Source organism: Pongo abelii, chromosome 4 (genome assembly GCF_028885655.2).
Source record: "Pongo abelii isolate AG06213 chromosome 4, NHGRI_mPonAbe1-v2.0_pri, whole genome shotgun sequence".
Taxonomy (NCBI): Eukaryota; Metazoa; Chordata; class Mammalia; order Primates; family Hominidae; genus Pongo; species Pongo abelii.
The window spans coordinates 190,279,110-190,297,379 of record NC_071989.2 but is presented as its reverse complement, the minus strand read 5'-3'; the positions used below and the strand labels follow the sequence as shown (position 1 = coordinate 190,297,379).

The 18,270-nt window shown below is 39.2% G+C and overlaps 2 pseudogenes; both read left to right on the top strand.

The window, feature by feature from the left end:
* Nucleotides 1-452: 452 nt before the first annotated feature.
* Nucleotides 453-17,830, top strand: LOC112133510 (uncharacterized; annotated as a pseudogene).
* LOC100453236 (ankyrin repeat domain-containing protein 18A-like) overlaps nt 17,782-18,270 on the top strand; it is a 31,014-nt pseudogene continuing 30,525 nt past the window's right edge.

Sequence of the window (18,270 nt, the reverse complement as noted above, 5' to 3'; positions counted from 1 at the left end):
TACTGCCTAGTGGAGCTGTGGGAAGAAAGCCACCCTCCTCCAGACCCCAGAATGGTAGATCTACTGACAGCTTGCACTGTGTTCCTAGAAAAGCTGCAGAAACTCAACCTAGGAGGGGGTCTGTATCCTGCAAAGCCACAGGGACAGAGTTGCCCAAGGTCCTGGGAGCCCACGTCTTTGCATCAGAGTGACCTGGATGTGAGACATGGGGTCAAAGAAGATCATTTTGGAGCTTCAAGAATTGACTGCCCCGCTGGATTTCAGATTTGCATGAGGCCCGTGACCTCTTTGCTTTGGCCAATTTCTCCCATTTGGAATGGGTGTATTTATCTAATACCTACACCGCCATTGTATCTAGGAAGTAAATAACTTGCTTTTAATTTTACAGGCTCATAGGCAGAAGAAATTTGCCTTGTCTCGGATTAGACTTTGGACTGTGGACTTTCGAGTCAATGCTGAAACGAGTTAAGACTTTAGGGGACTATTGGAAGGGCACGACTGTGTTTCAAAATGTGAGGACATGAGATTTGGGAGGGCCCAGGGGCAAAATGATATGGTTTGGCTGTGTCCCCACCCAAATCTCATCTTGAATTGTAGCTCCCATAATGCCCATGTGTCATGGGAGGGACCTGGTGGGGGGTAACTGAATCATGGGGGTGGGTTTTTCCCATGCTGTTCTCATGACAGTGAGTAAGTCTCAGGAGAGCTGATGGTTTTATAATGGGCAGTTCCTCTGCTCAAGCTCTCTTGCCTGCTACCATGTAAGACATGACTTTGCTTCTCCTTTGCCTCCTGCCATGATGGTAAGGCCTCCCCAGCCATGTGGAACTGTGAGTCAATTAAACCTGTTTCCTTTATAAATTACCCAGTCTTGGGTACATACTTATTAACAGTATGAGAAAGGACTAATACAACAGACAACCTACAGAATGGGAGAAATATTCACAAACTATTCATCCAACAAAGGACAAATATCCACAATTTACAAGGAAATTAAGTCAACAAGCAAGAAACCAATAACCCCATTAAAAAATGGTCAAAGAACATGAACAGACACACAAACAACCATCGAACATATGAAAAGATGCTAATCATCACTAATCATCAGAGAAATGCAAATCAAAACCATAATGAGATACAGTCTCATACCAGTCAGAATGACTTTTGGTTAAAAAGTCAAAAAATAACAGCTGCTGGTGGGGCTGCGGAGAAAAGGGAGTTCTTGTGCTGCAGAGAAAAGGGAGTTCTTGTACACTGTTGGTGGGAATGTGAATTAGTTCAGTCACTGTAGAAAGCAGTTTGCAGATTTCTTAAAGAACTCAGAGCTGAACTACCATGTGACCCAGCAACCCCATTACTGGATATACAACCAAAGGAAAATAGATTGTTCCACCGAAAAGATACATACACCCATACATTCATTGCAACACTAGTCACAATAGCAAAGACATGCAACCAAACCAAGTGCCCATCAACAGTGGATTGAATAAAGAAAATGTGGTACATATGCAACATGTAATACCACGCAGCCATAAAGAAGAACAAAACTGTTATTTGTAGCAACATGGATGCAGCCAGAGGCCATTACCCTAAGAGAACTAAAGCAGAAACAGAAAACCAAATACCATGTATTCTCACTTATAAGTGGGAACTAACCATTGGATATACATGGTTATAAACGTGGGGACAACTGACGCTGGGGATACCAGAGGAGAGACTGAGAAACTACTTATTCCTGGGTGGTGGGTTCAATTATACTCCAAACCTGAGCATCACACGATGTATCTTTGTAACAAACCTGCACATGTACCCCTGGAATATAAAATAAAAGTTGAAATTTAAAAATAAAAGAATGAAAAATAAGAGGGGAACAGAGGTAACAAAAAATAATGAGTGCCCTTATAGGAAATTAAAATCTGATTTAAAAAAACTGTATTAATTAAAAATCATCATAATAAACTTTTGTTAAACTTCTTTTTTAAGTGTCATTTGGATCAGTGAATGAAGAATTATTAAATATTACTTTTAAAAATTCAATCATATATTTGAAATATATCATTATAATTTGAACTTACATTTAATATAAAAATAATTTCCAGATGGACACAACAGTTAACTGTAATCAAATAAAAATCAAATAACTCAAAGACAAATACTTGTTAAAATCTCATGGTGGAAAAATATTTAATAAATTAGAAAGTTTCAAGACATTTGCCCAGTAATTCCAATCTACATAAATTTAAAAAAAACAAATACTTCTGAGTGAAGATATTTATAAAATTTTAGAAGAAAATAATTAAAAGTAATGTAAATGCCTAATAATGAAGAAATGGCTAAATATATAGTACATTAATATGGTAAAATTGCATCAAATGTTATGTAACAATTAAAATGTATTTTGAAAAATGTTGAGTGAACAAAAGCATCTTTCTCATAAAATTATAAATGAATTAGTAAGAATTAAATCCAATTATTCTGTATGCTCTTCATTTTTTGCAAACAAAATAATACAAGTGTGTTTGGAAAAATATTGATATAACTATATAAATAACTACTTATTTGTCTTCATTTTATTCTGCAATAAACATTCATTATTAATATACTCCTAATATGAAGTAATGGTTATATTTTAAATTTAAAATAAACAATAAAACTTTATCAGTTTCAAATACCTTTCATATCTGTGGTTTCACATCCATGTATTTAGCCAACCACAGATAAAAAATATTTAGAAAAAAATTGTGTTCATACTTAATACGTACAGACTTTATTACTTAATACATGATAACAAATATTTACATAACATTTTCATTTTACTAGGTATTATAAATAGTCTAGGGATGATTTAAAGTGTGCACAGAAGTATGTGCATAGGTTATATGTAAATGTTACAGGGTTTCAGTGACTCTGGGAGCTTCTGGAACTGATTCCTACAGATACGGAGGGATGACTGTACTACAATCCTATCCACCTCTATCTAGTGCATTAGAATGATTCTCTCTGGTAGCACACTGAGTGCAATCTACCTTATAGTCTCTTAATGTTAATGTTTTACTTCCATTAAATTATAAGCTCATTATACTACTAGATATGTCATCTGAAGTTATGTTAATTTAAACATTTCTTTATAAAGTCCCAACATTCTATAGGAAGATTGGACAAGTCTGGCAGAATGATCTTACTACACACCCAATATTTTACTCTGTATTACAGTAGAGAGCAATTTATACCCTTCCCTCAGTCTTGGAACCTCTGGACAAACGTAACTTATGAACTAAATACCATGAGCTCCAGATCAGTCTCCAACTATTGATACTCATTGAGAACCTGGATACTGACATTTACTCTCAATAATGAAGAGTCATTAATGAAAAATAAATATAGAAATGTCTTCAAATGTTCAACAAAGTTGAAATACATGTAAGATTTGACAGATATTTCATATCCTTAATAGACTATTGCTTTGCTGTAGGAGAAGCAATAATCCTGGAACACAAAGCATTTATGATATGAAATGTAATATATGTTGGGATATCAAAATCAAGACAGCAATATTAGCAGAGAAGATAGATCAAAATAAAAATCAATAACATAGCACATAGGTAATGAATATAAAAATATGCCTAATTTCGGTTATTTAAAAAATAATGTACTTTCACATAAGAAAGAGTGAAGTATGATAACATGAAGATATATACTATGCTTAAGCAGTGCTCAAATCAAACATGTAAGAAGAGTCTTCAAATATTTGCTAAGTCCAATGTGACAAGGCTTTCATGGAATCTAATTTGGAAAAGATTAAGAAAACTCATTATTTAAGTTTAAATAAAAAGAATATATAACTGAACCAAAAGATCATAGCGCAAAGAAAGGGGGTCAGAAAAATAGGATAAACCTTACTTTAGATATTTAAGGGTTTTTTTATGAGTCACTTGAAAATTAGTATCTAGATTATTATTATTATTATTATTATTATTATCAATTATTATTATGTAACTTCAAAGTTTTCCCCACAAACTATTGGGTTGTTGTTGTTTACTTAAGAGTCTTAGGCAAAGATACATTTTCAAAGATCCAGTTTCTCCTTCTATGATAATCTTCCTCAGCCTTGATACATTGAGATTTGGCCTGGACATTTCTTTGCTCCGAGGGGTTGTCTCATTCTTTGTTTATCTGCATCTCGGGTCTTTACCCACTAGATGCCACTGTCTCCTACCCCATCGTCGTGATAACCAAAAATGTCCAGGTTTACCTTGGGGGAGCAAAATCATCCCTGTGGAAAACTGCTAGCTGGTTTTATATACTTTTTTTTTTTTTTTTTTGCGATGGAGTCTGGCTCTGTCACCCAGGCTGGAGTGCAGTGGCGCGATCTCGGCTCACTGCAACCTCCGCCTCCCGGGTTCACGCCATTCTCCTGCCTCAGCCTCCCGAGTAGCTGGGACTACAGGCGCCCGCCATCGTGCCTGGCTAATTTTTTGTATTTTTAGTAGAGACGGGGTTTCACCGTGTTAGCCAGGAAATTGGTAATATTAATAGTACCTATACCATAGATTTATTGCAAAAAATAAGCAAGATTAAACTATTACGTGGGTCATGGGGTTGTTGTGAAAATTAATTGTAACAAAGTTCCTAACAAATAGTAAATGCTCAAGAAACGTTCGTTATTATTATTTGACTTCAGCCCTATTTTATGCCGTAAAACAGTAATACTCAAGTTCTCTTCCAGTTCTTAAATTATATGATTATTTCAGATTATTTCTAATATATCTAATCAGGTTACATCTAATTCCCTATAAAATCAATTGAAACTTTTTCAGCAAAGATCACTGAAGTAAAATAAATACAGATCATAATTTTTAAATTGTCCTGTAGTCACAAATAGGAAAATGAAAATAGATGTATCTTATATGTAAGATAAAAGTATCTTATGGGAAAGGAAGAATATGTATATGTATTATTTACAATTTTTATAATAATATTTATAATTAAAAGCTGCATAAAAGCTATTAATAGTACTTATTTTTATACAGAGTAAGAAACTTTGAGACACTTCTACCCTTTTCTGTTCTATTTTTTTTGTTGCATATACATATATATACATAACTTAAAACTTTCTTATGGGGGCTTGCCAGAGCTTCTGTTTAACCTCCTCAATCATGATGAGCTGTCTTAATTCTGCCAGTTCACAAGAACAAAAGCCCTTGCTTGTGCTGAAAGCCATTAAAAATTGGAGAAATGGGTTGATGCAGTATTCCCAAGTGGGGTGTTTATATAGTGCCCAAAATCCAGAGAACCATAACAAACACTGTGATGCTTTTATATGTCAGCTGGTACAAAATGCAATAATTTACCATCTTGTCCTCTACCATGGAAGGTATCCTGAATTACTGAGGGCAACTGCAAACCTAAAATATTTACCAGTGAAAGGCCCTTGAGACTGTAGGTTTTATGTTTCAGATTATGGTTTATTGTTCACATTCCTGTACAAGAGTATCAGAAAATGACATTTCTTGCTCACTAGGGCTGATCAATCTGATATCATCAATACAGTGATCAATATTTTGGTCTTTGTAATTTTAAGACTATTAAGGTTACTTCAGGTCATATTATAACAAAGCACAATCGTAGCCCTGGGCAAGACAGCAAATATGTTCTGTGGTCTACCCTGGTGAATGAAAATACCTTTTATCTGTTTTCATGAAAGTGCTATTTGTCAGATCATAGATGCAAAACCAAGAGTAGAAGCTGCGCTGAGCTGTTAAAATAAAGATACTACATAATATCAATACACAGCAGATGCATTTGGAATTATCAGTTGCTGACATTTACATGATTCTCCCATCATCCTCCAGATTCAAAATTTCGCATGGGTCATTCCAGTACATTAAATGGGGATGTGCTAGGGACTTTTGACACCTGCAGCCCTTTTATCTTTGAGAATGTTATTATTGCTGCCATCTTATTTGTTGCTGATTTTCTATTTTCATTACTGGGCAGACAGTTTTCATTAGAGAATGTGATGGTTAATTTTATGTTAACCATTTATGTTTTATTTTACCATTTCCCATTCCATTTTATGTTTTATTACTTTTATTTTTTTTACTGGTTTATGGGGTACCCAGAAAACTGTGAGATTGATTTTGGAGGAACCTGGCATTTGAATGAGTACACTGAGTAAAGATGATCTGCCCTTAGCAGTGTGGGCAGGCATCATGCAATCTTTGAAGGCCAGAAAATCAAAATGGCAAAGGAAAGGAAAACTGCTTCCTCTTCTATAACAGCAATATCCATCTTCTCTTCTTCTGAGGAGCTCCAGTTTTTGAGCCTTTGCATGCCAGGACTTACACCATTGACTCTTCTGGTTCTTAGTCTTCAGACTCATTGAATTACACCACTGGCTTTCCTGGTTCTCGAGCTGGCAGATGGCATAGCATGGGGCTTTTTGTCTTCCATATTGTGTGAGCCAATTTCCGCAACAAATTGTCTTTATTTATCTCTTTTGGTCTCTCTCTCTGTCTCTATCCTTCTGTCTCTCTGTGCGTGTGTGTGTGTGTGTGTGTGTGTGTGTGTGTGTGTGTGTGTATCACTGATTCTGTTTCTATGAAAAGTGCTGCCTAATACAGGAACTTTTGCTTGTTCTTCCCTACCATAACTGATCTTACTCTACATTTCAACAAAGCAATGCAATTTCTGTAAGTTGCTATGTACATCCATTTCAATTATGTCCTCGATGAAAAGGGCAATGAACACAGGGTAGTTTAACAAATCCATTAGACTAATGTGAGAGAAAGATGGACCAGAAAGCCATTTATCAGCTGATCGCTGAAAATTCCAATTATAATAGGTATCTTAATGGCATTTTTGTGTACCCTGGTATCAGTGTCATCTAAGCCCTGGTATTTAAAAGTTCTTGAAAGATCTGGTGCAACTATCACTAATTATAATAGCTTTAGAACATCTTTGGAGGTGGTTTTGGAAAGTAATTATTATATAATTTAGGCAAAAGTATGGATGTAAATGTGCCATGCAAATACTAATCCTACATGGTGTGCCCATATTAATATTAGATAAAGTGGTCTTCAAAACAGGAGTACTGCCAAAGATAAAGGTGTCAAGTCATAATCAAAAAAGACCAGTTCATAAAATTAACAATCTTAAATGGGTGAACCTAATGAAACTTCAAAATGTGTGAAACAGACATCAACAGAGTAAAGGTGATGATAACCAGATCTACTTTTCAAATGTCTGTGGAACATTAATCAAGATAGATCAAATACTGGACCATAAAATAATTCTTATTAAATATAAAAGAAATTAAATCATAGACAGTTTGTGCTCTGAGAAAAACAGGACTAAATTAAAAATCAATAACAAAAATATGTTCAGAAAAACCTAAATATTTGGCAATTGAGCAAATAACTTTTAAATAACAATGGATCTAGAAATAATTCTCAGATCTATATTTAAATTTTTTAATTGTGTTAAAATTTTAACAATTTTAAGTATAAAATTCAGTAGCATTAAGTACATTCCTAGTGTTGTACAACCAGCATCTCCATTTCTATCACAAAAAGAAATAAAGTACCCTTAAACAGTAACTCACCATTACTTCCTCTCCCCAGTCTCTGGTAAACACTAATCTTCATTCTGTCTTCACAGATTTGCCTGTTGTAGATATTTCATATCAGCAGAATCATACAACATTTGTCCTTTCATGTCTGGCTTACTTCACTCAGCATTATGTTTCCAAGTTTCACCCATGTTGCATGTATCAGAACTTCATCCCCTTTAATGGCTGAATAATATTCTATTATTTATGTATTATATTTTGTGTATCCATTCATTTGTTGATGGACAAGGGTTGTCTCTGCCTTTTGGCTATAGCGAATAATGCTGCAATTAACTTTGGTGTAAAAATATCTGTTCAAGATCCTGCTGTCAACTTTTTTGTATATAACACCTATGAGTGGAATTTCTGGGTCTCTGTGTGATTTTGTGAGGAACCACCAAACCGTTTTCCACGGCGACTGCAGCATTTTCTATTCCTAGCAGCCAATTCAGAAAGGCTCCAATTTCTCCACCTCCTTAGCAACATTTATTTTTTGTGCGGTTGTTATGAAAGCCATACTAGTGGATGCAAAGTGGCATCTCATTTTGGTTTTGTTTTGCATTTTATTAATGAATAATGGTGTTGAGCATCTTTTCTTGTCCTTATTAGACATTTGTTTATCTTCTTTGGAGAAATGCCTATTCAAGCCCTTTGCCTATTTTTTAATTGGGATGTTAGAAATTCTGTTGTTGAGTTTTGAGATATTAAGCTTTTATCAGATACACATTTTGCTTTTATCAGATACATATTTTCTCACAAACTATGGGTTGTCTTTTCACTTCCTTGATAGTGTCCTTTGATGCATAAAAGTTTTTGATTAAATCTAATTTATGTATTTTTTCTTTTGTTATCTGTGCTTTTCTGTCATATTTCAAAAAACACTTAAGACTCAAAGGTCATGAAGGTTTCCCTGTGTGTTTTCTTCTAAGAGTTACATATTTTAGTCCTTACATTTAAGTCTTTTGTTAATTTAGAGTTAATTTTTGTATATAGTGCAAGGCAAGGGTCTAACTTCTCTCCTGTGCACTGATACCCAGCTGTTGAAGACACTGTTCTTTCCTCCATTGACTGGTCTTGGCCCCCTTGTTGAACAGTCATTGATCATATATGTGAAGACTAATTTCTAGGATCTCAATTCTATTCCATTGGTCTAAATGTCTATTGGTCTTATGCCAGTAAAACACTCTCTTGATTACTGTAGATTTGTAGCATGTTGTGAATCTGGAAAATGTGAGTTTTCCAATGTTCTTTTTCAAGGTTGTTTTGTCTATGTCAGATCTTTTGAATTTTTGTATGAATTTTAGAATGAGTTTCTCTGTTTCTGCAAAAAATGTCTTTGGGGTTTTGATGGCATTGTATTGAATCTATAGATTACTATAGATGGTATTGTCATCTTAACAATATTGTCTCACTATCCATGAACACAGAATATCTTTCCAGTTATTTCAACTCTCTTTAGTTTCTTTCAGCAGTTTTGTGTATACCACCATAGTTAGATTGATGCCTGAATATCTCATTTCTGGATGCTATTATAAATGGGATTTTTAAAATGTTTTGATAGTTCATTACAACTATATAGAAATATAACTAATTTGCATATGTTTGTCTTGCATCCTGCCTCTTTTATTAGTTCTAATGGGTTTTGTGTTTTCTTTGGAGCTTCATACATATAAGATAATGTGTAGATACAATTTTACTTCTATTTTTTATTTCTAATTTAGATGCCTTTTATTTCTTTGTCTTGCCTAATTTCTCTGGCTAGAACTGCCAGTGCTATGTTGAATAGAAGTGGCAAATGCACCATCCTTGTCTTGTTCTAGATGTTAGGGAAACAGCTTTCAGTGTTTCATCATTGAGCATGATATTAACTGTCAGTTTTTTAAATATCCCATTGTCATATTGCAGAAGTTCCCTTCTATGCCTAGTTTATTGAGTATTTTTATCATAAACAGGTGTTGTATTTAATCAATGTTTTTTCTGCATCAATTGAAATAATCATGTGCTTATTCATTTTACTGTTATAGTATATTACACTGACTTTTTTTTTTTTTTTGAAATGGAGTTTCTCTCTTGTTGCCCAGACTGGAGTGCAATGGTGTGATCTTGGCTTTGGTATCAGGATAATGCTGTTATCAAAAAGTGAATTAGCAAGTATTCCTTCTTCATACATTTTGTCGGAAGAGTTTGGGAAGAAATAGTATTAATTCTTTAAATGTTAGGTAGACTCACCAGTTAATGAAGCTATTTGGTCATAAATCTTTCTTTGTTAAATCGCTTTCGATTACTAATTCAATCTCCTTGTCTATTCAGATTTTCTCTTTCTTCTTGAGCCATTTTGGTAGTTTGCGTCTTTCTAGCGATTCATCCATTTCATCCAGGGCACCTAATTTGTTGTTAGACAGTTGTTCACAGTATAGTCCTATAATCCTTTTTTATTTCTGTAAAGTCGGTAGTAATGGTGCCACTTTCATTTATGATTTTAATACTGAGTCTTCCATCTTTTGCTCAGTCAATACAGTGAAAGGTTTGATCTTTAAAAGAATCAACTTTTAGCTATGTTTATTTCTTCTACTGCTTTTCAACCTTCTATTTTATTGATTTATGCTCTAGTCTTTATTATTTCTTTCGTTCTTCTAGCTTTGGAGTTAGTCTTTTTTTGTTTTTTCTACTGCCCTTAGGTATAGAGTGAAGTTACTGATTTGAGATTTTTTCTTAAATGTAGTTGTTTATATCCATACATTTTCCTTTGAATTCTACTTTCACTGTATTCAATAAGTTTTGGTATGTTTTGTTTTTATTTTAATTTGTTTCAAGATGTTTTATAATTTCACTTGTGGTTTATTCCTTCACTCACTGGTAGTTTAAGAGTGTATTGTGTAATTTCCACATGTTTGTCAATTTTCCAGTTTTTATTTTTTATGTATCTGTTGTTTCTTCCATTGTGATTGTAAATTATATTTTGTATGATTTCAAGCTTTTAAAAATGATTAGGGGTTTCTTGCAAGATGGCCGAATAGGAACAGCTCCGGTCTATAGCTCCCAGCGCGAGCGACGCAGAAGACGGGTGATTTCTGCATTTCCATCTGAGGTACCGTGTTCATCTCACTAGGGAGTGCCAGACAGTGGGCGCAGGTCAGTGGGTGAGTGCACCGTGCGCCAGCCGAAGCAGGGGCGAGGCATTGCCTCACTCGGGAAGCGCAAGGGGTCAGGGAGTTCCCTTTCCAGGGGTGACAGACGGCACCTGGAAAATCGGGCCACTCCCACCCGAATACTGTGCTTTTCCGATGGGCTTAGGAAACGGTGCCCCAGGAGAGTATAGCCCGCACCTGGCTCAGAGGGTCCTACGCCCACGGAGTCTCGCTGATTGCTAGCACAGCAGTCTGAGATCAAACAGCAAGTCGGCAGCGAGGCTGGGGGAGGGGCGCCCGCCATTGCCCAGGCTCACTTAGGTAAACAAAGCAGCCGGGAAGCTTGAACTGGGTGGAGCCCACCACAGCTCAAAGAGGCCTGCCTGCCTCTGTAGGCTCCACCTCTGGGGGCAGGGCACAGACAAACAAAAAGACAGCAGTAACCTCTGCAGACTTAAATGTCCCTGTCTGACAGCTTTGAGGAGAGCAGTGGTTCTCCCAGCACGCAGCTGGAGATCTGAGAACGGGCTGACTGCCTCAAGTGGGTCCCTGACCCCTGACCCCCGAGCAGCCTAACTGGGAGGCACCCCCCAGCAGGGGCAGACTGACACCTCACACGGCCGGCCAGGTACTCCAACAGACCTGCAGCTGAGGGTCCTGTCTGTTAGAAGGAAAACTAACAGAAAGGACATCCACACCAAAAACCCACCTGTACATCACCATCATCAAAGACCAAAAGTAGATAAAACCACAAAGATGGGGAAAAAACAGAGCAGAAAAACTGGAAACTCTAAAAAGCAGAGTACCTCTCCTCCTCCAAAGGAACGCAGTTCCTCACCAGCAACGGAACAAAGCTGGATGGAGAATGACTTTGACGAGCTGAGAGAAGAAGGCTTCAGACGATCAAATTACTCCGAGCTACGGGAGGATATTCAAACCAAAGGCAAAGAAGTTGAAAACTTTGAAAAAAATTTAGAAGAATGTATAACTAGAATAACCAATACAGAGAAGTGCTTAAAGGAGCTGATGGAGCTGAAAACCAAGGCTCGAGAATTACGTGAAGAATGCAGAAGCCTCAGGAGCCGATGCGATCAAATGGAAGAAAGGGTATCAGCCCTGGAAGACGAAATGAATGAAATGAAGAGAGAAGGGAAGTTTAGAGAAAAAAGAATAAAAAGAAACGAGCAAACCTCCAAGAAATGTGGGACTATGTGAAAAGACCAAATCTACATCTGATTGGTGTACCTGAAAGTGACAGGGAGAATGGAAACAAGTTGGAAAACACTCTGCAGGATATAATCCAGGAGAACTTCCCCAATCTAGCAAGGCAGGCCAACATTCAGATTCAGGAAATACAGAGAACGCCACAAAGATACTCCTCGAGAAGAGCAACTCCAAGACACATAATTGTCAGATTCACCAAAGTTGAAATGAAGGAAAAAATGTTAAGGGCAGCCAGAGAGAAAGGTTGGGTTATCCACAAAGGGAAGCCCATCAGACTAACAGCGGATCTCTCGGCAGAAACCCTACAAGCCAGAAGAGAGTGGGGGCCAATATTCAACATTCTTAAAGAAAAGAATTTTCAACCCAGAATTTCATATCCTGCCAAACTAAGCTTCATAAGTGAAGGAGAAATAAAATCCTTTACAGACAAGCAAATGCTGAGAGATTTTGTCACCACCAGGCCTGCCCTAAAAGAGCTCCTGAAGGAAGCGCTAAACATGGAAAGGCACAACCGGTACCAGCCACTGCAAAATCATACCGAAATGTAAAGACCATCGAGACTAGGAAGAGACTGCATCAACTAACGAGCAAAATAACCAGCTAACATCATAATGACAGGATCAGATTCACACATAACAATATTAACTTTAAATGTAAATGGACTAAATGCTCCAATTAAAAGACACAGACTGGCAAATTGGATAAAGACTCAAGACCCATCAGTGTGCTGTATTCAGGAAACCCATCTCACGTGCAGAGACACACATAGGCTCAGAATAAAAGGATGGAGGAAGATCTACCAAGCAAATGGAAAACAAAAAAAGGCAGGGGTTGCAATCCTAGTCTCTGATAAAACAGACTTTAAACCAACAAAGATCAAAAGAGACAAAGAAGGCCATTACATAATGGTAAAGGGATTAATTCAACAAGAAGAGCTAACTATCCTAAATATATATGCACCCAATACAGGAGCACCCAGATTCATAAGGCAAGTCCTGAGTGACCTACAAAGAGACTTAGACTCCCACACATTAATAATGGGAGACTTTAACACCCCACTGTCAACATTAGACAGATCAACGAGACAGAAAGTCAACAAGGATATCCAGGAATTTAACTCAGCTCTGCACCAAGCGGACCTAATAGACATCTACAGAACTCTCCACCCCAAATCAACAGAATATACATTTTTTTCAGCACCACACCACACCTATTCCAAAATTGACCATATCCTTGGAAGTAAAGCTCTCCTCAATAAATGTAAAAGAACGGAAATTATAACAAACTATCTCTCAGATCACAGTGCAATCAAGCTAGAACTCAGGATTAAGAATCTCACTGAAAACCGCTCAACTACGTGGAAACTGAACAACCTGCTCCTGAATGACTACTGGGTACATAACGAAATGAAGGCAGAAATAAAGATGTTCTTTGAAACCAACGAGAACCAAGAAACAACATACCAGAATCTCTGGGATGCATTCAAAGCAGTGTGTAGAGGGAAATTTATAGCACTAAATGCCCACAAGAGAAAGCAGGAAAGATCCAAAATTGACACCCTAACATCACAATTAAAAGAACTAGAAAAGCAAGAGCAAACACATTCAAAAGCTAGCAGAAGGCAAGAAATAACTAAAATCAGAGCAGAACTGAAGGAAATAGAGACACAAAAAACCCTTCAAAAAATCAATGAATCCAGGAGCTGGTTTTTTGAAAGGATCAACAAAATTGATAGACCGCTAGAAAGATTAATAAAGAAAAAAAGAGAGAAGAATCAAATAGATGCAATAAAAAATGATAAAGGGGATATCACCACTGATCCCACAGAAATACAAACTACCATCAGAGAATATTACAAACACCTCTACGCAAATAAACTAGAAAATCTAGAAGAAATGGATAAATTCCTCAACACATACACCCTCCCAAGACTAAACCAGGAAGAAGTTGAATCTCTGACTAGACCAATAACAGGAGCTGAAATTGTGGCAATAATCAATAGCTTACCAACCAAAAAAAGTCCAGGACCAGATGGGTTCACAGCCGAATTCTACCAGAGGTACAAGGAGGAGCTGGTACCATTCCTTCTGAAACTATTCCAATCAATAGAAAACCAGGGAATCCTCCCTAACTCATTTTATGAGGCCAGCATCATCCTGATACCAAAGCCTGGCAGAGACACAACCAAAAAAGAGAATTTTAGACCAATATCCTTGATGAACATTGATGCAAAAATCCTCAATAAAATACTGGCAAACAGAATCCAGCAGCACATCAAAAAGCTTATCCACCATGATCAAGTGGGCTTCAACCCTGGGATGCAAGGCTGGTTCAATATACGCAAATCAATAAATGTAATCCAGCATATAAACAGAACCAAAGACAAAAACCACATGATTATCTCAATAGATGCAGAAAAGGCCTTTGACAAAATTCAGCAACCCTTCATGCTAAAAACTCTCAATAAATTAGGTATTGATGGGACGTATCTCAAAATAATAAGAGCTATTTATGACAAACCCACAGCCAATATCATACTGAATGGGCAAAAACTGGAAGCATTCCCTTTGAAAACTGGCACGAGACAGGGATGCCCTCTCTCACCACTTCTATTCAACATAGTGTTGGAAGTTCTGGCCAGGGCAATTAGGCAAGAGAAGGAAATCAAGGGTATTCAATTAGGAAAAGAGGAAGTCAAATTGTCCCTGTTTGCAGATGACATGATAGTATATCTAGAAAACCCCATTGTCTCAGCCCAAAATCTCCTTAAGCTGATAAGCAACTTCAGCAAAGTCTCAGGATACAAAATCAATGTACAAAAATCACAAGCATTCTTATACATCAATAACAGACAAACAGAGAGCCAAATCATGAGTGAACTCCCATTCACAATTGCTTCAAATAGAATAAAATACCTAGGAATCCAACTTACTAGGGATGTGAAGGACCTCTTCAAGGAGAACTACAAACCACTGCTCAAGGAAATAAAAGAGGATACAAACAAATGGAAGAACATTCCATGCTCATGGGTAGGAAGAATCAATATCATGAAAATGGCCATCCTTCCCAAGGTAATTTACAGATTCAATGCCATCCCCATCAAGTTACCAATGACTTTCTTCACAGAATTGGAAAAAACTACTTTAAAGTTCATATGGAACCAAAAAAGAGCCCGCATCGCCAAGTCAATCCTAAGCCAAAAGAACAAAGCTGGAGGCATCACACTACCTGACTTCAAACTATACTACAAGGCTACAGTAACCAAAACAGCATGGTACTGGTACCAAAACAGAGATATAGATCAATGGAACAGAACAGAGCCGTCAGAAATAATGCCACATATCTACAACTATCTGATCTTTGATAAACCTGACAAAAACAAGAAATGGGGAAAGGATTCCCTATTTAACAAATGGTGCTGGGAAAACTGGCTAGCCATATGTAGAAAGCTGAAACTGGATCCCTTCCTTACACCTTATACAAAAATCAATTCAAGATGGATTAAAGACTTAAATGTTAGACCTAAAACCATAAAAACCCTAGAAGAAAACCTAGGCATTACCATTCAGGACATAGGCATGGGCAAGGACTTCATGTCTAAAACACCAAAAGCAATGGCAATAAAAGCCAAAATTGACAAATGGGATCTAATTAAACTCAAGAGCTTCTGCACAGCAAAGGAAACTACCATCAGAGCGAACAGGCAACCTACAAAATGGGAGAAAATTTTCGCAACCTACTCATCTGACAAAGGGCTAATATCCAGAATCTACAATGAACTCCAACAAATTTACAAGAAAAAAACAAACAACCCCATCAAAAAGTGGGCGAAGGACATGAACAGACACTTCTCAAAAGAAGACATTTATGCAGCCAAAAAACACATGAAAAAATGCTCACCATCACTGACCATCAGACAAATGCAAATCAAAACCACAGTGAGATACCATCTCACACCAGTTAGAATGGCAATCATTAAAAAGTCAGGAAACAACAGGTGCTGGAGAGGATGTGGAGAAATAGGAACACTTTTACACTGTTGGTGGGACTGTAAACTAGTTCAACCCTTGTGGAAGTCAGTGTGGCGATTCCTCAGGGATCTAGAACTAGAAATTCCATTTGACCCAGCCATCCCATTACTGGATATATACCCAAAGGACTATAAATCATGCTGCTATAAAGACACATGCACACGTATGTTTATTGCAGCATTATTCACAATAGCAAAGACTTGGAACCAACCCAAATGTCCAACAATGATAGACTGGATTAAGAAAATGTGGCACATATACACCATGGAATACTATGCAGCCACAAAAAGTGATGAGTTCATGTCCTTTGTAGGGACATGGATGAAATTGGAAATCATCATTCTCAGTAAACTATCGCAAGAACAAAAAACCAAACACCGCATATTCTCACTCATAGGTGGGAATTGAACAATGAGAACACATGGACACAGGAAGGGGAACATCACACTTCGGGGACTGTTGTGGGGTGGGGGGAGGGGGGAGGGATAGCAATGGGAGATATACCTAATGCTAGATGACGAGTTGGTGGGTGCAGCGCACCAGCATGGCACATGTATACATATGTAACTTACCTGCACGTTGCACACATGTACCATAGAGCCTAAAGTATAATAATAATAATAATAATAATAAAGAAAAAAATGATTAGGACATATTTTGTGGACGAAGATATGGCCTATCCTAGAGAAAGTTCCATATCCACTTGAAAAGAATGTATATTCTGCTGTTGTTGGGTGGACTGTTCTGAATATGTGTATTAGCTCTAAATGGCTTATACTGTTGTTCAAGTCTTCCATTTCTCATCAACCTTCTATCTGGTTTTTCTATCCATTAATTAAAATGAGGTATTGAAGTGTCCAACTACTACTATAAAACTGTGGGGTTATCCTTTCGATACTGTTAATTTTTTTCAGCTTTACTGAGGTGTAATAGAGAAATAAAAATTCTACATATTCAAGGTGTACAGTGTGATGTGTTTATATCTATATGCACATTCTGAAATGATTACCAAAATGGAGTCAATTAACATGTTAATTACCTCACATAATAGTTACCTTTTTGTGTGCATGCGTGGGATAAGAAAACTTAACTCCATCCCTGGTGACTGCAGAGTGGCCATTCCAGCTGCTCCAGGCTCCCGCAGAGGGGGAGCGGGGTGGGTGGCACCACCAGGGGGGCCCACAGGCCTGGTAAGCACGCATGCCGGAGCCCACCCCGACCATGCTCCGCCGCCTGGGCGCCCAAGCTGCAGTCGCCCTCTGTGTGCACGCAGCAGCCGCCTGGCAACTCCCGAGCCCGCCCGCACTCCCAACATCTCAGAACCGGGGCCAGATGTCCCAGTGGCTGCGGCCAAGCCAGGCGGTCGGCCCTGGGGCTGCTGCACAGGGGCGGGAACCCGCCCTCAGCCCCATTCCCGCTGGCTGCAGAGGGCCCCTAGCTAGCGGTCCGCCGAGCGGGGGCAGGGCCTGGCAGGCTCTCAGGCCAGGTGCACTCGCGATCCAGAGGCCGCCCAAGCTGCAGGCGCCCTGTGCCTGAGGGCGGGAACTGGCCCTCAGCCCCATCCCCGGTGGCTGCGGAGGGCCCCTGCCAGCGGCCCCGATCTCACTTCTGAGGAGGAGCGGGGCGGAGGTCAGGGCCAGGCGGGCCCTCAGGCCGGGCGTGTTGCGCACCTGCGATTCCGGGAAGTCCGCGGCGAGCCCAGGAGAACCCGCAAGCCAGCGGCGCGGCACCCGAGCTGCAGCCGCCCCCTGCCGGCCGCGCGGGCTTCGGAGCGGCTTCCGGAGTCCTGGCGGGCGCTGAGCTGCAGGCGCGCGCCTAACGGGGCTCACTCGGTCTGAGAGGTCGGAGGCTGCGAGTGCAGCTGCTGAAGGCTGTGGTGGACCGGGCTGGGTCGCGGATTCTGAGCTACATCTCGGGTTTGGGGGTGGATCGCGGGTTTGGGGCTGGGTGAGGGTGGAAAGGCCACGCGGAGCCGCGGGGGCTCAGGAGCCGGTGGTGGGCGTCTGAGGAGAAGTCGCCTCATGAGGAAGCTCTTCAGCTTCGGGAGACGCCTGGGCCGGGCAGTCCTGGGCTCCATCGACCACCAGTCCGCGGGTCCCGGGTACCACACCAGGGACGCGGAACTGCGGAAGATCCACAGGGCGGCCATCCAGGGCGACGCCGCGGAGGTGGAGCGCTGCCTGGCGCGCAGGAGCCGGGACGTGGATGCCCAGGACAGGTAGCGGGGGCTCAGCCCGGGCTGGAAGGGGGTCCCCAGGCCCGGCTTCTCCGCAGCCCC